Source organism: Crocuta crocuta, unplaced genomic scaffold (assembly GCF_008692635.1).
Source record: "Crocuta crocuta isolate KB4526 unplaced genomic scaffold, BGI_CrCroc_1.0 scaffold408, whole genome shotgun sequence".
Lineage (NCBI taxonomy): Eukaryota > Metazoa > Chordata > Mammalia > Carnivora > Hyaenidae > Crocuta > Crocuta crocuta.
Genome location: NW_027527444.1, coordinates 3,752,633 through 3,772,356, shown reverse-complemented (window position 1 = coordinate 3,772,356; position 19,724 = coordinate 3,752,633). Strand labels below are relative to the sequence as shown.

General features: G+C 56.7%; 2 long non-coding RNA genes across 5 annotated transcripts; both read right to left on the bottom strand.

Annotated features, from left to right (window-relative positions):
- Positions 1–1,174: 1,174 nt before the first annotated feature.
- On the bottom strand, positions 1,175–3,971 carry LOC144229714 (uncharacterized). 2 transcript variants are annotated; one of them, XR_013334570.1, is made up of 4 exons: positions 3,245–3,971; positions 2,330–2,551; positions 1,984–2,176; positions 1,175–1,616 (listed from the first exon to the last, which is right to left on the bottom strand). It is a non-coding gene; the product is annotated as an uncharacterized LOC144229714 (long non-coding RNA). The 2 variants fall into 2 exon arrangements; XR_013334571.1 differs by lacking the exon at positions 3,245–3,971 and having other exon boundaries at positions 2,330–3,008.
- Positions 3,972–6,967: 2,996 nt separating this feature from the next.
- Positions 6,968–18,650, bottom strand: LOC144229702 (uncharacterized). 3 transcript variants are annotated; one of them, XR_013334567.1, is made up of 4 exons: positions 18,447–18,650; positions 10,141–10,298; positions 8,749–8,962; positions 6,968–7,630 (listed from the first exon to the last, which is right to left on the bottom strand). It is a non-coding gene; the product is annotated as an uncharacterized LOC144229702 (long non-coding RNA). The 3 variants fall into 3 exon arrangements; XR_013334568.1 differs by lacking the exon at positions 18,447–18,650 and adding an exon at positions 15,507–15,667; XR_013334564.1 differs by lacking the exon at positions 18,447–18,650 and having other exon boundaries at positions 10,141–11,087.
- Between the last annotated feature and the right edge of the window lie 1,074 nt (positions 18,651–19,724).

The following is a 19,724-nucleotide window of genomic DNA, read 5'->3' as shown; positions in this document are numbered from 1 at the left end:
TCAGGGCCCCTGGGGAAGGAATATTTTGGACCTTGGGGCTATGCTTCTAGAAAGCGAATATCTAAAACCTTCTTGTGACAAAGAACGGCGAGGGGAGACACGGCCAAAACCTGTCCGTTTATCCCCAGCGCATCCTAACCGTGTTCTATCTTCACACTGGGGGCTGTTACTACCCTTCCTCCATTTTTCCTTATTGAGGAACCATCCCTAATACCAGATCCAACCATTCAGGCCTTTTCTCTGTAGGTGTTAACCCATAAAAGAAATCACGCCGGCTTCCGTGCCCATCACCGTTTCATAAATCAGCAGAGCCATCTCAGCGGCCTGATGTAATGGCATTTATGGGCACTGGCAAAGTCATGACCACTTAACCGAAGCAATTAAGCTGTGCCTTGCTCTTATTATAAGAGATTGACTGGTGATAATTTATTTTTTCCAATGCAACTGACAAAGGAAAGATCATACGCATACCTACAGAATATTCATATCAAAAAAACCCACTTCCTGTCATTGTTCATCGCTGCATTATACCTGTCCTCTGGGAAGGTAATTAAATACTGCTTTCACACGGATTCAAGTGTATTTAGCAAGGCACCCTCAGAACCAGGCGCTACCTTAGAACCCCAGAACTCTTCTAGAAATCAGAGCAGAAACTTCAGGGCCGGCCTCAGCCCAGCTTCTCACTTACGGAGCAGAAAACCAAGGCTGAACAGCCTGGTGGCCGCCTCCCCCGTCCCATCAGAGAGGGAGGAGGGATGCGCCCCCAACTCTCCGCCCGGCGGAAGGTCAGGTGAGCTTTAGGACGTCTTTCTGAAGGTGGAATCACAAGATCAAAAGCTGTGCTCATTTTAAAATAGAGGTTTTTAAAATAATTTTATTTTTTTTAATATTTTTATTTATTTCTAGGAGAGAGAGAGAGAGACAGCGTGAGCAGGGGAGGGTCAGAGAGAGAGGGAGACACAGACTGAAACAGGCTCCAGGCTCTGAGCTGGCAGTCAGCACAGAGCCCGACGCGGGGCTCGAACCCACGAACCGCGAGATCATGACCCAAGCGAAAGTCGGACGCTTAACCGACTGAGCCACCCAGGCGCCCCTAAAATAATTTTAAAGAAATTCAAGTCTACACAAAGTTTTAAATAGAGTTTGAAATATCTATCCTCCCAAAGGGGGTGAGCTCATCCATACTCCCCTCTGCCAGCACACCTTTCCTGAAGTCAGGTGTCCGCCTGCGACGTCTGTTGCTGGTTTGACAGGCTGGTGTGCACGTCCGAGCTTGGAGAGGAGCAAGCACAGGAAGGAGACGCCACGGGCAGCGAGGACAGACTGTTCCAGAAGCGCACCCGGTGGCTCTGCCTCGCCGCAGGCTCCTCGACACAGCCCTGCTCACCAGAGCCACCCCGGACCCCGTCTGTCCCAGTGCTGAGGCCTGACAGCCGGCGAGGGCCCCGTCGTCGGGCTTTCAGTCCCGGCTCCCTGGGGACTTCCTGTCGTCCTGTTACACGGCATTTTACACAAAACCTCGGCTTCTAAGAAACATTTCCCAGGGCGCCTTGGTGGCTTAGTCGGTTAAGCGTCCGACTTTCGCTTAGGTCATGATCTCATGACCTCTCTCTCTCCTAGAAATAAATAAAAATATTTAAAAAAAAAAGAAACATTTCCCATCTTCTCGGATTTTCTAGAAAGGAGTAATTCTAAGTAGTTCTCTGCAGGTGAGTTAGCCTCGAGTCTGGTTTCAATAACTATTTCTCCAAATTCTGTAACCACTTATCCAGAGAATCGGAAGTAATTGCAGGAGATTCGCCACCCACCTCCCTACCCCTGAACCCCCTCCCTGGGCTTGCCCTGCCTTTCTACGGCCGATGGGCACCTATTAGTTTGGGCTTTATCCTCCGATAAACAACTCTGCGATGAGCTGTTCAAAGCCAGTCCTCCATTGTCTCTGATCTTAAAATGCCACCGCTTTTATGTCTCTTTAAAACTCACTTTATGGGGCGCCTGGGTGGCTTAGTTGGATAAGCGTCCGACTTTCGCTTGGGTCGTGATCTCGCGGTTCGTGGGTTCGAGCCCCGCGTCGGGCTCTGTGCTGACTGCCAGCTCAGAGTCTGGAGCCTGTTTCAGTCTGTGACTCCCTCTCTCTCTGACCCTCCCCTGCTCACGCTGTGTGTCTCTCTCTCTCCTAGAAATAAATAAAAATATTTAAAAAAATAATAATAAAAAAAAATAAAACTCACTTTAGATAAAATACCAAAAACAAAGACCACTGGAAATGCTGAAGTCCCATGGGACACACGAGGAAGCAAGCACACTCCACACCGGTGCATCCACTCACCATTTCCCTGAGGACTCAAGAACCCCAGAAGATCGTGAGACTGGCCGCATATGGACGTTTTCCAGACCTTTCCTGCTCCCACGCCTGGGTCCGCAGGTGCGGTCAGGTGTGCCGGCCCTCGCACCGCTGCCCGGGGAGGAGGAGGGCCCTGGGGGAGCCCAGCGCACCTGTTACGGGCCAGGCGCCGCACCGGAACATGAAATCGGTGGCCCACTTGTTGATCTCATGTAACGAAGAGGGAAAGAGAGTCTCTGAGGAGCAGCGTTCAGCTAGGAGGTGATGGGCCTGAGACCCGACCCCGAGTCCGCACGACACCAAGACTGTGCGGTGTCAGGAGAGCACGAGCCTCAGGCTTCTCCCCGTCAGCATCTCCATCTTGCTGAGAAGCACAGCCAACACGTGCGGTGACCAGGAAGCCACGCCCTGGGACGGACCCGCGGGAACGTCCACGGCGAGGCCTGAGCAGGGTTGAGTCGGGTCCCTCCTCCTTCCCTGTGGCCTGTGGCAAACCTCTGCCCTTCTCCAGCCTCCTGGTATCTAATTCTGTTGCTCCAGAAAGCAGGGCCCGGCCCACAGCGTGGGAATTACCGGGGGCCGGGTTGTGCTTTGCAAAGCGTAACGCGCCGGCAACCGGCCGGGCCAGCTCCAGAGCTCCGGACAGCCACAGCGGGCAGAGGGCCAGGCCAGGCGCCCCAAAGCCTGGGGACCGAGAGGGTGGGCAGCCCGCAGGGTCTGGGGCCCCCGCAGACGCTGGATGGCCACCTTGGGCCCCTCTGTGCATCAACCCCGGTGTGACGTGCAGACCCCCATGCTTTCTGTGCGTGCCAGGGTGGGACGAGGTGAGGAGAGGCCGGACCAGACGGACAACAGGTAAATGCCTCCCACCCCCGAACTCCGCGGTGCTCTCACACTTACCCGGTCGGTTCCTGGGACTTCATGAGATGCTCCCGCAGGATCAAGATTGTGGTGGAGAAAAGCGAGTGGAGTCCATCCCCCCTTCCATCTGCACAGGACCCTGAGGGGTCCTGGAGCCTCCCTGGACCGAGAGGCCGGCAGCCGGTTTCTAACCTGCCCCCAACACACACTGACTCCCTCTTCTGGCTTCAGGTCGCCTCCCGTGTTGCCCAGGGTCCCCTGTCGTCACCGCCCAGCACCGCGTATCCGCATGGTCCACGCCCAAAGGAAAACCGCCATCAGAGCAGAGCCGCACTGGCCCTTCTCCGCCGAGGCCCCTCTCTGCGGTCTCTGCCTGGCACAGTCATTCGAGCAGAGAGACAAAGCATCGTCTGGTACTGTGACCCCAGGGAACGCTGGCACCGCGGGCATCTCAGGACCTCGGCCAGGGGGGAGACTGCGGGCCTGGGGGCTTCGCGCCCTTCGCTGGCCCGGCCCTGCAGGGCTGTCCTCCTGGGCCGTGGGCCCCTCGCGCCAAGCCCAGCAGCCCCTTTCCTCCTCTGTGTTCAGTCCCGGGGTTGGGGTCCGGCAGCCTTGCATCCGCTGCTTGTCCTCATCCTCTGGTCCTCGGGCCCATCTCAGGAGAAAATGCAGGGCCAGCCTAAAGGTCACGGGCGGGCCGGGCACTCTGTTAACCTCGCAGTGCTTGGTGTCACCGTAGCATGGACAGAGTAAGGACAGTGCCTTCCTTCCCAGGGTGCTGTGGGTTGTAAATGAGCGAGTATGTGTAAGAGTTTAGGACAGTGGCTGGCCCAAGGTGACCTTACACAAGTGACAACAATCAGGGTGTTTGTGATGATGGTGACACTACACAGTAATGATGATGGACAATGGTGATGGTGATGGTGACGGTGAAGATGGTGACGATGGTGACGGTGACGATGTTGATAATGGGGATGACAGTGAGGGTGACAGGTCACAATGATCATCAGTGCCCTCATCTGCCAGGGTCACAATAGAACTGGGAACCTCAACTGCCTCGCTCTTTGTTCTAAAGCCGTTCCATCTCCTCACAGGAGGCAGCAGGCAGCCTAATAGGAGGAAACTTGGTTTCTTGGCTTCTTGCCTTTTTAATAAGCTGAAAATCCTGAGAGTGACGATGCCAAGGCCTCGGACAGACCCTCTCACAGGCCACTCATTTGGTTTCATCTCCTAAAATAGACACTGGATTTGGTAGTCTCATCTCCAATAAATTGATCTGAAAGAGCAAAGCAAGCAATCCTTAAATCCCCATGATCTTGCAAGCCACACAAAGAAAAAAATCCTCTTGATGGAAATCTTGCTTCCTTTTTCTGCCTCCCCTACAAGTCACCTTGTGCTGGTGTCAGGAAAGTCCAAACGGGCATCTTCCTGGAGGACTCCGGGCACCCAGGAAGGGCCCCAATCCCTGGTGCCTGAAATGCCTGAGGAAGGACAAGGCTCTCTCCCTCCACCCCAAAGAGGAACACCTACAAAACCGATCCAGAAGACCCATGCATACGCATGTACACACACCTGCAGATGTGCACACACATGTGCTCACACACATGCCCCTGCACATCTCTGCATACACGCATAAGCACACACACACACACATACACATCCATCCCTCCTGCATATTCTGTACCCCAGCGGCCAGGCCTCCAAGGAGCAGATTGGAAGTGAAGGCACACGCTTAAGGCCAGAGGGGCCCACTGGGCAGAAGGCACCAGAAGCGGGCTCAGGGACCCCCCCTGAAGGCCTGCTTGCCATGCTCATGAACACCTCTGCAAAGCCACCAGGCAGGCGGGCCGAGCTTTGGGCATGCTTCCCTTAGAGCAGAATAAGAAGCTGCTCCAAGACTAAAGAGCTGATGGCACAGCCCTCAACCCTTGCTTCCCGCCTTGACCGTCCCGGAGGTGAGGCCTCTCCCCACCAGCGGCCACCACGCAGTGTCTGGTGAGCTCCCCGAATGCTGTGCCCTCAGCGAGCTGCATGGGAGACGTGTGTGCAGACACTGCCCAGCCTCACACCCAGAGAGGAAGCCAGGGCTAGGCTGACAGATGGTCACACTTCCAAGAAACGCTTCAGGCGGCCGCACATCCGGCAGATTCTCTTGGGGACCAGCATGTGTCTGGCTCAGAACACGGGAAGAAAAGGCATGGTGAGCCAGTGTGCACTAGGGGAAAGAACCGGCCACGGTGCTGGTGACCTGCACCTAATGGCAACCTTGTCTATGGTTTGTTTGATAACCTTGGGCATGACACTCAAGTCTTCCAAGGCCTCAGTTTGCTCATCTGCAAAATGGCACCATAATAATATGTGCATCACAGGGTGTCTGTAATGATTAAAGGGAATAATGCCTGTAAACGTGTTGCATGAGCAGAGGGTATGCCATGGGCATCTGCTACTGTTACGATATGTTTTTATAGTGTTCAGAACAGCTTTCAACCCTGCCCGTCTGCCCATCTTGTCTTTTCTATTCTAGGAATGGGTGAAGGGTACAGATGGAAGATTCTGAATTTCAGGTGAACTAATGGGAAGCTAAGAAGAAGTAGAAGGACATGGGCTGGATAGTGCTGGGCAGGGGGGCCCGGGGGCAGACTGGCACAGTCACTCTGAAGAGCACTCAAGGCAGCTGGCCTGGGGAGGGTTGGCCCCTCACAGCCGGGTGAGCGGGACCACGGTCTCATCACAAAGAGGAGCATGGTGGCTCCCGCTCCATGAGCCCCAATACAGATTCACAGACACATGAAGCTGGAGAGGACTATCTGACGTGATCGGCGCCCGGTTAGTACCGGCTTATTCTCAGGGAAGCTCATCCCTGGGGACCGCAGCAAGGCAGGGGTGAGTGTGAGCATACGACGGCCCTATTCAGTTTTTCAAACGCACTGGGCATATTTGTGTCAGACTTGGTCTTCCTTGTGACTGGGACTGCCACATAAAATTTAGGTTGTCAAGTGATTTCAGAGAAACAAATTATTTTGGTATAAGTATATCCCACGCAATATTTGGGACATACTTATACTAAAAAAAAAAAAACCCTTATTGTATATTTGAAATTTGAGTTTAACTGGGCACTCTTTATTTTTATTTACTAAATATGGCAATCTTACCTGTGCTGGAAGCAAGCTTGTGGCAGAAATGGAGCTTAAAACCAGAGCCCAGAGGAAACCAGCAATAAGGGCTTTTACTGGAAATTGTGACCAAGATTCGCTCTAGTCTTCAAAACCTGAAGTGTGTGAGGTGGGTACCCTGCTTCCTGAAAACAATTGTGTGAAACGTGTGTATTCACTTCAGAGGTTGAATGTAAATCTTCATGGAGACTGGCAAGGATCCTGCCAGAAGGCTGATCCTAGAAATAGTCTCATATCAATGCAGAGGCACAAACAATTGAGTTGTCCAACAAGCTGAGGTGATTGCAATGCCCTCCCCAAAGGGACGCGGGGCAGGCACTGAGATCCATGGTGACCCCACGGAGTGATCTCGAACCACGCTCCCGAAGTTAATACAGGCTAAAGGGGAAGCAGGTTCTAAACAGAAGGTCGTGAGCGGTCAATTTTGTGCAGAGATGCATCGTTCAAAAAGCATCTGGAAGACTAAGTCAAATGTTCGTGGCGATTTCTTAGGCAGGTACAGTTACAACTTCTCTTGGTTTTCTTCTTTTTCTCACCATGAACTTTCTGATTTTTTAAATGAGCATCTAAGGTCAGCGCAACAAGAGGAAAAGGTTTATTTAAAAATAAAACATCGTCAGCAGGCGCTCCACACTCTGGATTCCCACTCGGGGCCATGCCGTCGCCTGGCACACGCCATTCCCAGCACACACCGTGCCCTCGCCCCTTCAGGCCCTCCTCCTCATCCGGTATTGCTGGAAGAGCCTCTCCTGCTGCAGGCTCCCGCGCTTGCTTCCCACCAGGCTCGTGTCTCATAGCACCTAGAAGGGTGCTTCACAAAAGGTAAAACCTATGAAAATATATGTGATTTCTCCAATCGCTTTGTAGAGAGAAACGCGTGAGCCCGCAGGTGCGGCCACTAACCCGGGTCATTCCTGCAGGGAGTGAGGCGAATATGATGTCTGGTCTCGGGAAAGCCATTGTTCAGCTGGGCCAACACGCAAGCAAGCAGATGCCCAGCAAACCTGAGCGCTCAGGAGGCAGCCTTGGATGCCACACTTTTATCTCTCCCTTTATTTAGTCTTCATTTAATAAGTATCTCTTGAATCCAGGCACTGCTCTAGGTCCATGGGAAGCAGAGGCAACTTTGCAAGCAGATGGCCAGGTGGCCGCTGAGCCAGGAGGTAACATTTGAGCAAAAGTGGTGACGTGGAGCCAAGACTTGGGTGATGAGCTCGGGTCTGTCCAAGAAATTGCTGGGGGAAGAGGGTTCCTAACAAAGAGAAGAGCAGGTGCAAAAGCCCTGGGGCATCACTTAGGTTTGGCTCGTTGGTGGAACAGGAAGGTAATCGACGGGGCGGGAGGAGAGAAAGCGAAGCAGGACTCAACCAGGTCGTCTGGAGGGAGACGCAGGGAGCGGCCAGCTTGGCTGCCCACCGAGGGTGTGTTCTCTTGTCCTGAACGTCCCAGTGTATGATATCCGAGCCCGGGGAATCCTTAATGTAATCTAACCCACTTACTGTACAGATGACGAAATCAAAGCCCAGAGAGGGTGCGTTGCCCCCAGGATCGCACGAGCCCCCACCTGGCGGCCCAATTCTTTTATTTGTGTCACCCCTTCCCCTCCCACCTGCCACGTGCCTGCCCGCAGGTGTCCCTCCTCGGCCCGCAGCTCACGCACAGGGCCTCCCCGGCCCCAGGCGTGCTGGCCCTCCGTCAGAAGAGAGCAGGCCCCCTCGCTGCACGCGGACGTCACCCTCGTGCAGAGCAGCCACCCTTCCCTGGCTTCTCTCGCTCAGTCTGTTCCAGTGCAAGGTAAAATTACAGGTGAGCGCCTTGTTAATGTTATGGAAGGTAACTATAATTTTTAAAACTCAAAAGGTCAAATTTCCACAAATTAATTAGGTAATTTGTTTCTTCAAGGGCCCCCATCATGAATTATCCATTAAATAAAGATCTGGTGCATTTGAGATTCTCATGCACCTTCAAGCCGTAGCAGTAAATTGATGATAATTACACATAAATACACTACAACGCATAGTGCTCTTATTCTCAGGGTCCGACATAATTTTCAAACTCCGTTGAGATTAGTCAGCCACACAAGACTCCCACCCGTTTTCCTGATGGGAAAACTGAGGGCAGGAGAATTATTTGCGTGAGAAACATGCCTTTTGGACTACTCATGATACCCAAATACTTTGCTTACTGACATACAAATACTAACGATGGGTGCCGGGTATTAAGGAGGGCACTTGTGATGAGCACGGTGGTACACGAACGTGATGAATCGCTACATTCTGCTCCGGAAACCAAAACTACACTGTACGTTAACTAACTAAGATTTAAATAAAAACTTGAAACAAACAAGTAAAAATACTAACGCGTGCTTACCGTGTGCTCGCGTGAAGGACCTGAGGGATAAGCCAGGTCTTTGTCCCCCTCTGCGGGGCTTGCAGCCCAGGTTTTGATTTCCAGCCATCACTTATCTCTGTTTACTTGGTTCTTAGAAAATGAAGATGTTCAGATGGGAAAACGCCACTGGGAAGGTCTTCATTGGACACCGATGGCCTTTCTGAACTTCCACGACTGAAGCCGTCGGCAGGAGCTATTTTCAGATGGGGAAGGAAATTTAGGAATATTACAGACAATGGAGATGGAAGGAAATTTTCAAGCCAGGCTGGAATGTTTAATGACAAGGCAACAAACCTTTCATTCTGCATTATATCTCACTGATGTAAGGTGTTAGGAAATTTTTTTTCAGGAGGAAGAGCTCTATTCTAAATGAGTCAATGTTTGCAGTCGTGTTGTGCATGTGTGTGTGTGCGTGTGTGTGTGTGTGTGTGCTTTATTGTCAAGTTAGCCAACGTACAGTGTGTACGGTGTGCTCTTGGCTTCTGGAATAGATTCCCATGATTCATCACTTACACACAACACTCAGTGCTCATCCCAGGAGGTGCCCTCCTCAGTGCCCATCACCCATTTTCCCCTCCTCCCATAAGCCTCAGTTTTTTCTAATTAATTTAGATTTTTAGGCCCACCTTCCTCAGAGCCTGCCTGGGACTTGGAGTCAGTCCAAACGTGCTTTGACCCCTCAGCACTCCACTGCTCGTGTGACTTTTGGTGAATTACCTAATATTTTCAGACTGTTATTTGACCATAGCAGGCACCCTGCAGGGATGCTATGAAGGGTAAAAGAAGTGAACATAACACATACAAACCCTCAAGAAAGGCCCCAAACCTTCCTGACTTAATGCATCTCCAAGAGCCTAGACAGAGAGTGGCTCTGATGCCCTCAGGCACCATCTTGCTCCGTGACCCCGCCTTTTGCAGCCGCTACCCACAAATACGAGTAACGACAGTGCTCACAAGTGCATTAAAGGAGATGGGTCCCCACTCCCAGGATTCAGAAACACATATTTAGAAAAGAAGAGGAAGGAGGAGCAGGGGGAGGGGGAGGGGGGGAGGAAGAAGAGGAGAAGAAGAAGAGGAAGAAGACGAAGACGAAGACGAAGAAGAAGAAGGAGGAGGAGGAGAAGACGAAGACGAAGACGGAGAAGAAGGAGAAGAAGGAGAAGAAGAAGAAGAAGAAGAAGAAGAAGAAGAAGAAGGAGAAGAAGAAGAAGAAGAAGAAGAAGAAGAAAAGAAGAAGAAGAAGGAGAAGAAGAAGAAGAGCACAGTCCCTGGGAGCGGACGACCTCGCAAGACCAGCGGCCATGACTCTTCTATGATGCACAGTCTCATTGCTGCTGATGCTCATGAGAAGTGGGAAAAAAATTCTCTTACCCTCAGTTCCCACTTCATGAGAGGACGCCCCTTCCCGGTGGGCACGGCGGCGAGGCCTGCTCTCTCCCCGGGGCAGGAGCAGAGCGCTGGAGTTCACCTTGTTCCTTAATCGCTGCAGATTGTGGTTTTTAATCCATTAGATGGGGAAATTCGCAAAACTGTTGCAAAGGATTAATGAGATAATATTTGTAAAGTGATTGGAGATAATCCAATGAAAAGCACATATAAATACCGAGATTACTATTAAGTCTCTACAGAATAATAAACTGTAATGACATGCCTGCGGTAATCTATACTTAATTATGTAATTGTCTACTACCCAGAAGGTGTGCACTCGCACAGATGAGTAAATTGCATTGTATGGCATTCGTTCCGTGAGGTCACTGGTCATTAAAATATAATCACGTCCCATTAAAAAATAAAGATTTCTGTTTTTACTCCTTCCCAATAATTGCTGATACGTGCACGTGGTAAGGTGTGGACTCATATTGACGTTTTCAGCGAGAGAGAGGGTCCAGAGGAGCCCAGCACTGTCTCCACCAGCCCATCCCCTAACTGTGGGAGCCCCGGAGAGGCAGCAGGCGCGTCCCGTCCCAGGGGCTGACCCCCGAGCTGGGCAGACGTGACTAACGCGTGAAGAACACCCAATGACGGGAGACGGAGCACAATTAACTGCTCTCCTGCAGCATGAACTTGGGCGCCTGGACCAGGGAAGTTGCCAACGTGGCTTGAGGAGGTCAGAGACTTCACGCTCGCGACCCAGAGCCTTCACCCGCAGCCACAGCCTGTGAACCTTCGTGGACAAGTGAGCTGGTGAAGGAATGAATGAGGCCCTGATAAACCCAAAGGAGAGGGGACTCCAGGGGCCCTGGAAAGCGGGGGGTGACAGAGCCAACAAAGCCCCAAGGACCCCCGGGTGTTGGTCTCTGAGTAAGGAAACGGGTTTGGACGCCTTGAAGGCTGAGCTGGGGACATGCAGGTGGAGGCTGGTCTCCTACGTGACGCCCTTAGAAGTCCTTTGGTCTTTGAGTGCCACACCCCTTGGGGAGCTGCTGAGGCCAGCAGGGGACGGGTCTGAAGCCCCGGATGTGCTGGCCTCCGGCCCTAACCCTCGGGGGACCTTCGGGGAGGCGTCAACCAGCTCAGGCCTCCGGTGGGAGCAGGAAAATCTGTCTCATCTCCTCCCCCACCTCCCGCAGCACCCAGGTCGGTCTGGAACGACTTGCAAACACAAGCTGCCTCAGAATAAAGAAGGGCCTCACGAGGGCGAACGCAGGGCGGCAGTGTGTGGGCCGACCGTGCGCAGGTCGCGTCGGCTCTCCTCGCCTTAGGGTCTTCGTCCGCGAGGCGGGACCTTGGCCCCCACCCCAGTCCCTGAGTGTGACCAGCGGTCCCGCCCGGGCCTCTCGACTCCAGCGCTGAGGCAGAGCTGCGGCCCGGAACCCACAGCGGTGACCCGTAGCTGATGCGGCCGGCGGGCTGCAGACCCCCGGCCAGGAGCGTGCAGCCCGAAGCCGCCATCCCCCAGTTGTCCAGACCGTCTGCTGGCCTCCTCCGCACGGCGGCGGCCGTTTGTAAGAGGCCTCATCCGCTCGGCCCACGGCCGCGTTCCCAGCAGGCCCCGCTGGTCCAGGGACGAGGCTGCTTCCACTTTCAGACAGAAGCGCCTTCTGCTTCCCCTGGAAGGTTGCAGGGTCGCTCGCCAGGGTCCGCTTCTGACTGTGCTCCGAAAGTGAGTGAGGACCACCGAAATCTGATTTTTCCCTCCGGAAGTGTGGCCCTGCTTCTCCCGCTTTCCTCCGGCTTCTGCCGGGTCCCCGGCTGGGCCGGTCCTTCCTCCAGGCCCCCACTGCCGCGGACCTACTGCGTGCAGACAAGGTCACACACGCGCTCGGGGTGTTCTGCTCGGTGACGCTCGGTGAGCCAAGTCTCTCAGTATTCTGGTCCCTAAAATGCTAGCAAGATCACAGTGGGCCGGTTTAGATTCTTGGCTCCCCTAAAGAATGCAGAAAATCTTCTGGAATTCCCCAGGTCGAGGGGCCTGTGGAATGATGAGACCAAGATATCTTTTGATAATGGGAGCGCGCTGTGCACCGGAGAACACAGCTTTCTCTCCCGGCCCACTGACGCGGCACCGAAGCAGGCCCCCCCGGCACCCAGAGTCTTCCCCGAAAGCCCTCGCCCCGCACATCGAACCCCTGACTTAACAGCAGGGGTCGGGCTCGCCTGCGACTCCACAGCCCGGGACGAAGGACACACCTGTCTGGGTCTCACCTTCCTCACTGAAGACCCACCAGACGCCCTTCACCCGAGAAGGAGTGATTCTTCAGAGAAACAGGGTGTGGGTCTGAGCGTCGCCCCACCGGAAACAGCTCTCTCTAGGGCCTCGGACCCTCAGCCAGAGACACCCAGTGAGGGACCCCAGTTCAGGTCCTTCTGCCTCTTTCCTCAGGCCGGCCTTTAAATGTCTTTGTTACATTGGTGTTCATTTTATCACAGCTCGTACGGGGAAAGCCACCACCAACCACAGATGGGCACAGCTCCTCGTGCCCTTGACTGGGTGGGAGGGGCCTGGGTGCATTTCCGGGATTCTGGGTGCAATTAAACAAATCCTTTCCAATAGTATCAATGGGCGGTAGCCTTGGCCCCCACTCCTGCACTGAGCAGCGAGCGCCCGTAACACGCGCTGGTGGATGGCGAGGTGGGACCCCCTCTCTCTGCCCTGCATCAGGTGCCTCCAGCCCTCCCGTCTTGCTCTGGGCCCCGCAGGCCGACCCTCGGAGCTGCACCCCCTCCTGGCCGGCGGGGAGCTTCGGCTCCGCGGAGTCCCGTGTCTGGTCTCCCAAACGATCTGGTGAGCTCGCTTACAGGTGTGTGTCATGTCCCTCCATACACATCACAGCTCCCAGCCCGGTGCTGGGCATGTGCACACGCATGTGCACATGCAGACACACAAGACACACACGCATACACCTGCACACCTGCACACACAGACACAGGCGCATGCACCTGCACACACGCACACACACACATGCACCTGAACACACACAGACACACACGCATGCACATGCACACACGTGCACACACAGATACACACGCATGCACCTGCACACACGCACGCACCTGCACACACACATGCACCTGCACACACGCACACACACAGACACACGCATGCACCTGCACACACGTGCACACACAGATACACACGCATGCACCTGCGCACACACAGACACACACGCATGCACCTGCACACACACACGCACCTGCACACACACATGCACCTGCACACACACACACACACAGACACACGCATGCACCTGCACACACGTGCACCCGCACACACATGCAGATATGCGTGCACACACATATCTGCATGCATATGCACATGCAGATATGCACGTGCACACATACACACACGCACACACATACACATACACACATGCACGCACCTACACACTCACCATTACTTACGATAGTAAGATGGTCATTGAGTGGTTTTAAAACCTGCCCACCAAGTTTTTAACAGTTCTCCATTCAACGGTGAAGTTCAAGCCCCTTCCCTTGGAGCATGGGCACAACCTAATCTCACTTGTACACACAGACAACTGTGGAAGTATAGGTGTGACACTTTCCAGACTCAGCACCAAATAGCCTTGAGGTTTCTTCTCTCGGATCACTTCCTGAAGGATGCATCTCAGGAGCCCACCAGCCAAGCCCTTCGAGGAGTCCTGTGCAGAGGGGCTGAGGCCCCGAGACCCACAGCCGTGTGACTGAGACTTCTCAGGGGCCGCTCTTCCCGCCCCAGTCAAGCCTTCAGATGACCCTGGCCCTGGTCGACCTTCCTGACTGCAAGTCTGAGACCCTGAGCCAGAGCCACCCGCTGGGCCACTTCTGAAGGCTCGACTCTCAGAAATAGCGTGAGGTACTATAAAGTGCTTGTTGTTTTCAGCTAGTAAGTGTTCAGCTAACTGCTTACACAGAATACATAACTCATGCAGGCTCCGGGACAGGTCAAAGCTCAGAGTCAGGTCTCTGTTTCCTCTGTTAATTGGAAATAGAAAAAAAGAAAGAACCTCTGACTGAGAAATCTACTGGCAATTGTAGAACCAATTCTACCATCTCTCCCCATCTTTATGGGTACGTAGGCGACATTATTTAGAGAGAAATCTGAGATTCACCTTTCTTCCTACCATCGCCAGGAGACTACTGTGTCCTCAAACTGGGGAAAGATGACGTATCAGCAGAGGAAGTAAGAGAAGAGAGGAAGGGGTGCGGACGGTGGTCCCACCGCACCCCGGCTCCTACAGCGTCTAGTGTAAGAGGGTCCGTTCCTGGATCAGAGTGTGGAGCCTGCGTACCCCCAAAGGCTGCGGATGCAAGCATCTTCTAGCAAGCTCTCACCAAACACAAAATAGAGCTCAGCACTCTCAAAAGATCACGAGAGCCCCAGGGCTTGTCACCCTCTGGATGCAGGGCAGGCAAACTCTTTGTGTAAAAGGCCAGAAAATACATATTTTCAGCTTTGTAGGTCATGGGGTCAGTGCCTCAACTACTCAACATGCGGAGATACTAAAACCAATATTTAAGCGACAGGCAGCGTTGGCTAAGGAAGAAAAGAAGCAACAGTGACCGAAGAGGAAAGGCCTTCCCCCAGCTGGGCCTTGCAGGTGTGAGGCGGGGAGGGCGCCGCTGTGGCAGCAGAAAGTCGGGCCCTGCATCAGAGCAGCGACAAGGGTCACTGTCAGGAGACAGCTGTTGGCCGCAAGCCAGGAGGGGACATCCACTGGGTGGCTTGTTGACGGCCAGGAGCCACGGATGGGAATCAACCTTTTGGGAAACAAGGGGCCATGAAAAGTGTCACTCGGAGGAAGAGATATTCAAGCCTGTGCGCTGGATGGAGGAAGGAGTGAGGAGTCTGAATGGGCAGCCATGGGGGGCAGGGGTGAGCGTCAGGAGGCACACGGGAGGCCCTCGGTGAGCCCCCAGAACATGAGCAGGGGAGTGGCTCAGAGCACCCCGCTGGGCTCCAGGCCGGCTCTGCAACGACACCGCCTCCAGGCTCCCCACCGGGAATGCACAGCCTCACACACTCAGGGGGCTTCCGAGCCACAGGAGGTGAAGCTTGGTGACCGCCGGGCATCCATCTGCACGCCCACCCCGTTCACCACCCCACCTCCCTCACGACGGGAAGGAGGGAAGTTAGCACACGGCCCGGACACCTCGTGCCGTCCCATTAATCTCTTCAACCCCTAAATTTGGGTAAGTGGGGACCCCCGTCCTCATGGAGGCGCCGAGATGGAGGAGCTGGCGGAGTCACCCTCCTCCAGGTGACAGCGTCGTCATGCCTTCCTTCAGTGGACTGGTACCTGCGGGGTCAGCGCGCTCCGGGCCCCAGGCGGCAGCCGCCGGCAAAGTCCCGCGTCCGTAGCGCTCCCTGCTCACGGGAGAAGCGGACGCGAATAAACGTGGTGGCCACTGTGGAGAAAGCGGGGCGTGGGTGGCGTGAGACACACACTTGGTTGGTGGGTGAGAGGGCCGTGCAGGTCTCCGGGGAAGAACATTCCAGACACGNTACGAACACGGGTGCCGGAGACGAGGGAAGGACGGGAGGGGTCTGATGCCAGCGCGGCAAGGGGCACGATCACGCGGGACCCCGTGGGGGTTTTCCAGGGCGGCCATCACGGGGCAGCGCGTCCTGGGCAGCGTGGACAGCGCAGTTTACACCCTCACACGTATCAGGGCATCGCCGCGCCTGTGGACACCCGTCTTCTCCGCGTGCCTACTGGCTGTACGTCTGTCTCTGTGTCCTGACCGTCCCTTCTTGTAAGGAGCCCGTCACGCTGGGTCAGAGCCCACCGTGTACCTCACCGCCCCTCCATCTCCAAATACGGTCCCAGCCTGAGGTCCTGAGGGCCCGCACTTGAACGTGGGGATCTGGGGGACGTGGTTCAGCCCGGGGCAGGCCCCCGAAGCCATTGCAAGCCTCGTGCAGGGGGGAGGCGGTCTCTGCAGCTCGTGCAGGGGTGAAGCAGGTCGATGTGCTTCCGCAGAGGGGAGGCGGGTTACTGTGGCCCGCGCAGGGGGGAGGCGGTTGCTCGGCTCAGGGGGCTCCCGCTGTCCCCGCCTTACTGGGCTGGTCCCCCCTCTGCAGAGCCTTTACCCCGGGAACAACCCCAAGCTCGAGTGTGAACAGGGTGAAAGCTCTCGGCTCCTCACAACTGCTGGGTGTGCTTCATTTTTAAGCCAAGTGTAAGGTTTCAAACATGCACACACACGCGGGAAGCCACGGCAGCACCGTGTGGACCAGCGCGGGCTCCCCGTCAGAGCCGCAGGCGGGGCGTGCCGTGGCCGGTGACCCCTGCCCACCCGCTCACCCAGCAGCCCGGGGCCTGCTGGCGTTCACAGCACTTCCCTTTGAACAATTAGAGCCACGGTGTCAGCAAATATGTGAATGACGCTAATTATCCATTAGCAAGTGACACTAATCAGCAGTGTGTCAACTGGCCGACCTGTGATGGGCGACAACTCGGTGGCGTCTCTGAGGTCTGTTTGGAGACGCAGGGCTGCTGGGGACGGAGTGTGAAGCTGAGGAAGTCCCCGGAGCCCCCTTGTTGACGCGGACCCCGGGCGACGGGGAAGGAGCCGAGACCGCGGTGCGTTCGGCTGCAGGGAGAGCAGGAGGGTCAGGCTCCCGAGGCAGAGGGGGACTCTCTCCTTGCACCATCAGTGTGAGCTCACGAGTAGGCGAGGCCGTGCTCACAGACTCAGGAGGCACCACGGGGCAAACACGGCAGAGGCCGGCTCCCCGCCCCCCCCCCCAGCAGCAGGGGCGACCCCGGGACTCGGCAGCTCCCTCACGGTCCTCTCCCTCCACAAGGCGTGTCCCCAGGTACGCCCCGTGGTGGGACAGAGAGGGACGGAGGACACCCCCTTTGTGACACAACAGTCCTGTCCCTGGGACTCCACGTGGGCTGCCCGGTGCCAGAGAGGCGGGGGCGGGGGCCGTGCGGTCCCACAACGCACCCGGGCACGGGAGCAAAGCCAGCCTCTGCACACGCACTGCCCGGGGGACACGGCTACGCCCTTGCCTTCAGATGGAGTTCAGGGCACCTCGGTCCCTGCACACCGAAGAGCAGACTGAGCAGTTGTAGGGTCTGCGTGCTGACTCTCGGGGAGCCTCTGACCAGCGTCCCTCTGCTTGCCTGTGGAGCACCGAGCAGCGAGTCACAGCTCTGCCACCCCCAGCCCTGAGGCCTTTACTGTCACCCTCACAGGGCGCAGCACCTCCCAGGTAAAGCACTCTGTGGGCACGAAGTGTCACCCGCCACAGGGGCTGCTGGGGCTCGGAAGCCAGTTTCACAGGCCTCTCACCCCTTACAGACTCACTACCTGAGTCGCCCCTAAATTTAAGGCCTTACTCAGGTGGCCTCGGGCCCTGATAAAAGTGGGGTCCTGGACAGGTGTCACTGTCGCCCGCTTCCCTCCTCCACTTCCCTGCCCGCCGGACCCCCTTTCTCAGGTGACAGCCTCATAAGCGGCAGGTTCCTTCTAGAAAATAGCAGCTGATGATGTGCTGGTGGAGAAGGTCAGGAAATGAAACCTGGGTCTGAGAAAGGCCGAGGACAGTGGCCCTGGCCGTGCGGGGAGGACCCGGGGCGGGACACGCCGCTGCCGCCCCCCAGGGCCGCTGGGTGACGCCTGCCCCCACAGGCGTGGGGGCTCAGCACCCCTGCTCCCTCCCACCCGCACCCTCGGGCTCACTGACCCCTCAGCCCAACTCTGCGTGCAGGGCGCCACGCGCACCCCATTTCCAAGGAAGAGGGCGGAGCACGGACAAATACAGTGACTTCCCACGGCACACGGGCGAGTGGCCAGCCCAGGATGTGAGCCCCGGAACCTGGCGGTGCAGCCCCCACCGTCCGGTACAGTCGGGCCCCCCCACGGCCTCTGATGCCCCCCCTCCCCTCCGGGCTTCGGCCGTGCCTGGGTGGCACAAACAGCCTTAACCAATGTGTCTGCGGTGGCCTCTGCCCTCTCCCGCCCATCACCGTCCATCCGGAACTTTCCAACACCAGGGGCACCAGAACCAGCACTCAGATGGCTGTAACAGCAGAAGGCGGACAGCGGCGAGCAGTGGCTGCAAACGCGGCCCGGGGAGCTGCCGTTCCGAGCCCTGGCCCAGCCCCCCCTCGCTCGGGGACACGAGGGGCCGCCTCCCTGTGGGCCGCCCGCCACCACGCTTCCCCAGCTGATCCACAGTGTGGGCTTCTGCGCTTCTGTTCAAAGTCACCTCATTCCCACGGTACCTCCTGCTGATTCGCTCTGAAGTCTGGACGCGGGTCAGCAGCGCCCGCCCCACACGCGGCCGGGCGACGCGGTGTCTTCCCCACACGGTGCGTCACAGCCCTGCGGGCTCGGAACCGCCCGCATTTGCCTCGGGCCGTTCTGAACAGGAAAGGGCACAAGAGAGCACAAAACGTGGCCCAGAAACGGGCACAAAACGAGTGCTGTTTACAGCGTGAGGCTGCACAAGAATGTGGAGCGTCCCCTGCTGTGACGTCAGCCGGACGCCTGCTGGCCGGTGTCCCCATCCGCCGCTCGGGGCACGTGCTTGCAGGACAGCAGAAGCACCCAGTGCCTGGACTTAAATCCCTGGAGTCACGGGCAGGTTTTGGACGGCAGGGAAATTCGCAAATGCACATGGGTGGACAGTGAGGACTTAGGTGCTGAGGGCAGGAAGGTGGGGGAAGGCGGGGACTTGGGAGGNACCAGGCTCCCCACCGTCAGCCCCCCCCCCCCCCCCTCGGGGCTGTGCCCATCCGTGTCCCTGACACCGGCTGCCTGTCCCCTCCGTGTTCCCTCTGCTCCCCCCTCCCCCGGCCCCGCCCGAGAAGGCCCTGCACCCGGGATGATGCAGTGGCTCAGAGCAGCCGGTCCGGGTGGGAACTCAAGCCCTAAGGAGATGGGACCCCATGTCCCCCAAGCTCACCACGAGGCCACACGCCGCCTCACCAGTCCCCGGCCTGGGCAAGTGGCCCCTGCCCGAGCCAGGGTCTGGACCCCTCAGCACGGTGCTGCCCCCAACCTTCCTCCACCCGCACCAGCGCGGCTCCGGGAAGCTCCCTTCCCGCCCCTCTTTCCCTTCCTGAACGTGCTCACGTTCTGGACCCTTCTGACTGACTGACTATCCCGTAAACCACATCAAGCGTGGCAGCCCCGGGGCAAAACGCCGGCTGGCCGGGGGACCGTCCTGACCCTGTGGCCTGGCTCTGGCCTGCCCACCCCGCGGGCCCGTGAGCCTTGTCCTCAGGGCCTGCACAGGCGCCCGGCAGGTGTCTTCCCAGCTGGGAAGCTGAGGCCCAGGGAAGGTGAGGAACACTCCCGAGGCCACACAGCGAGGGCACCTCCCCTAACCCCCGCGTGGCAGCCCGGGAGCCCCAGGCCTCGGGCCAGCGTCCTGCGCCCCCCTCGGGTCTCGTCACTCCCCCGCCGCCCCTCTGTGTCCCCGGGAGCCCGGACGGCAACCCCGCAGTGCGTAGCGGCCTGGCTGGCGGACGGGACCAGACACCCAAAGCCAGCCTCCC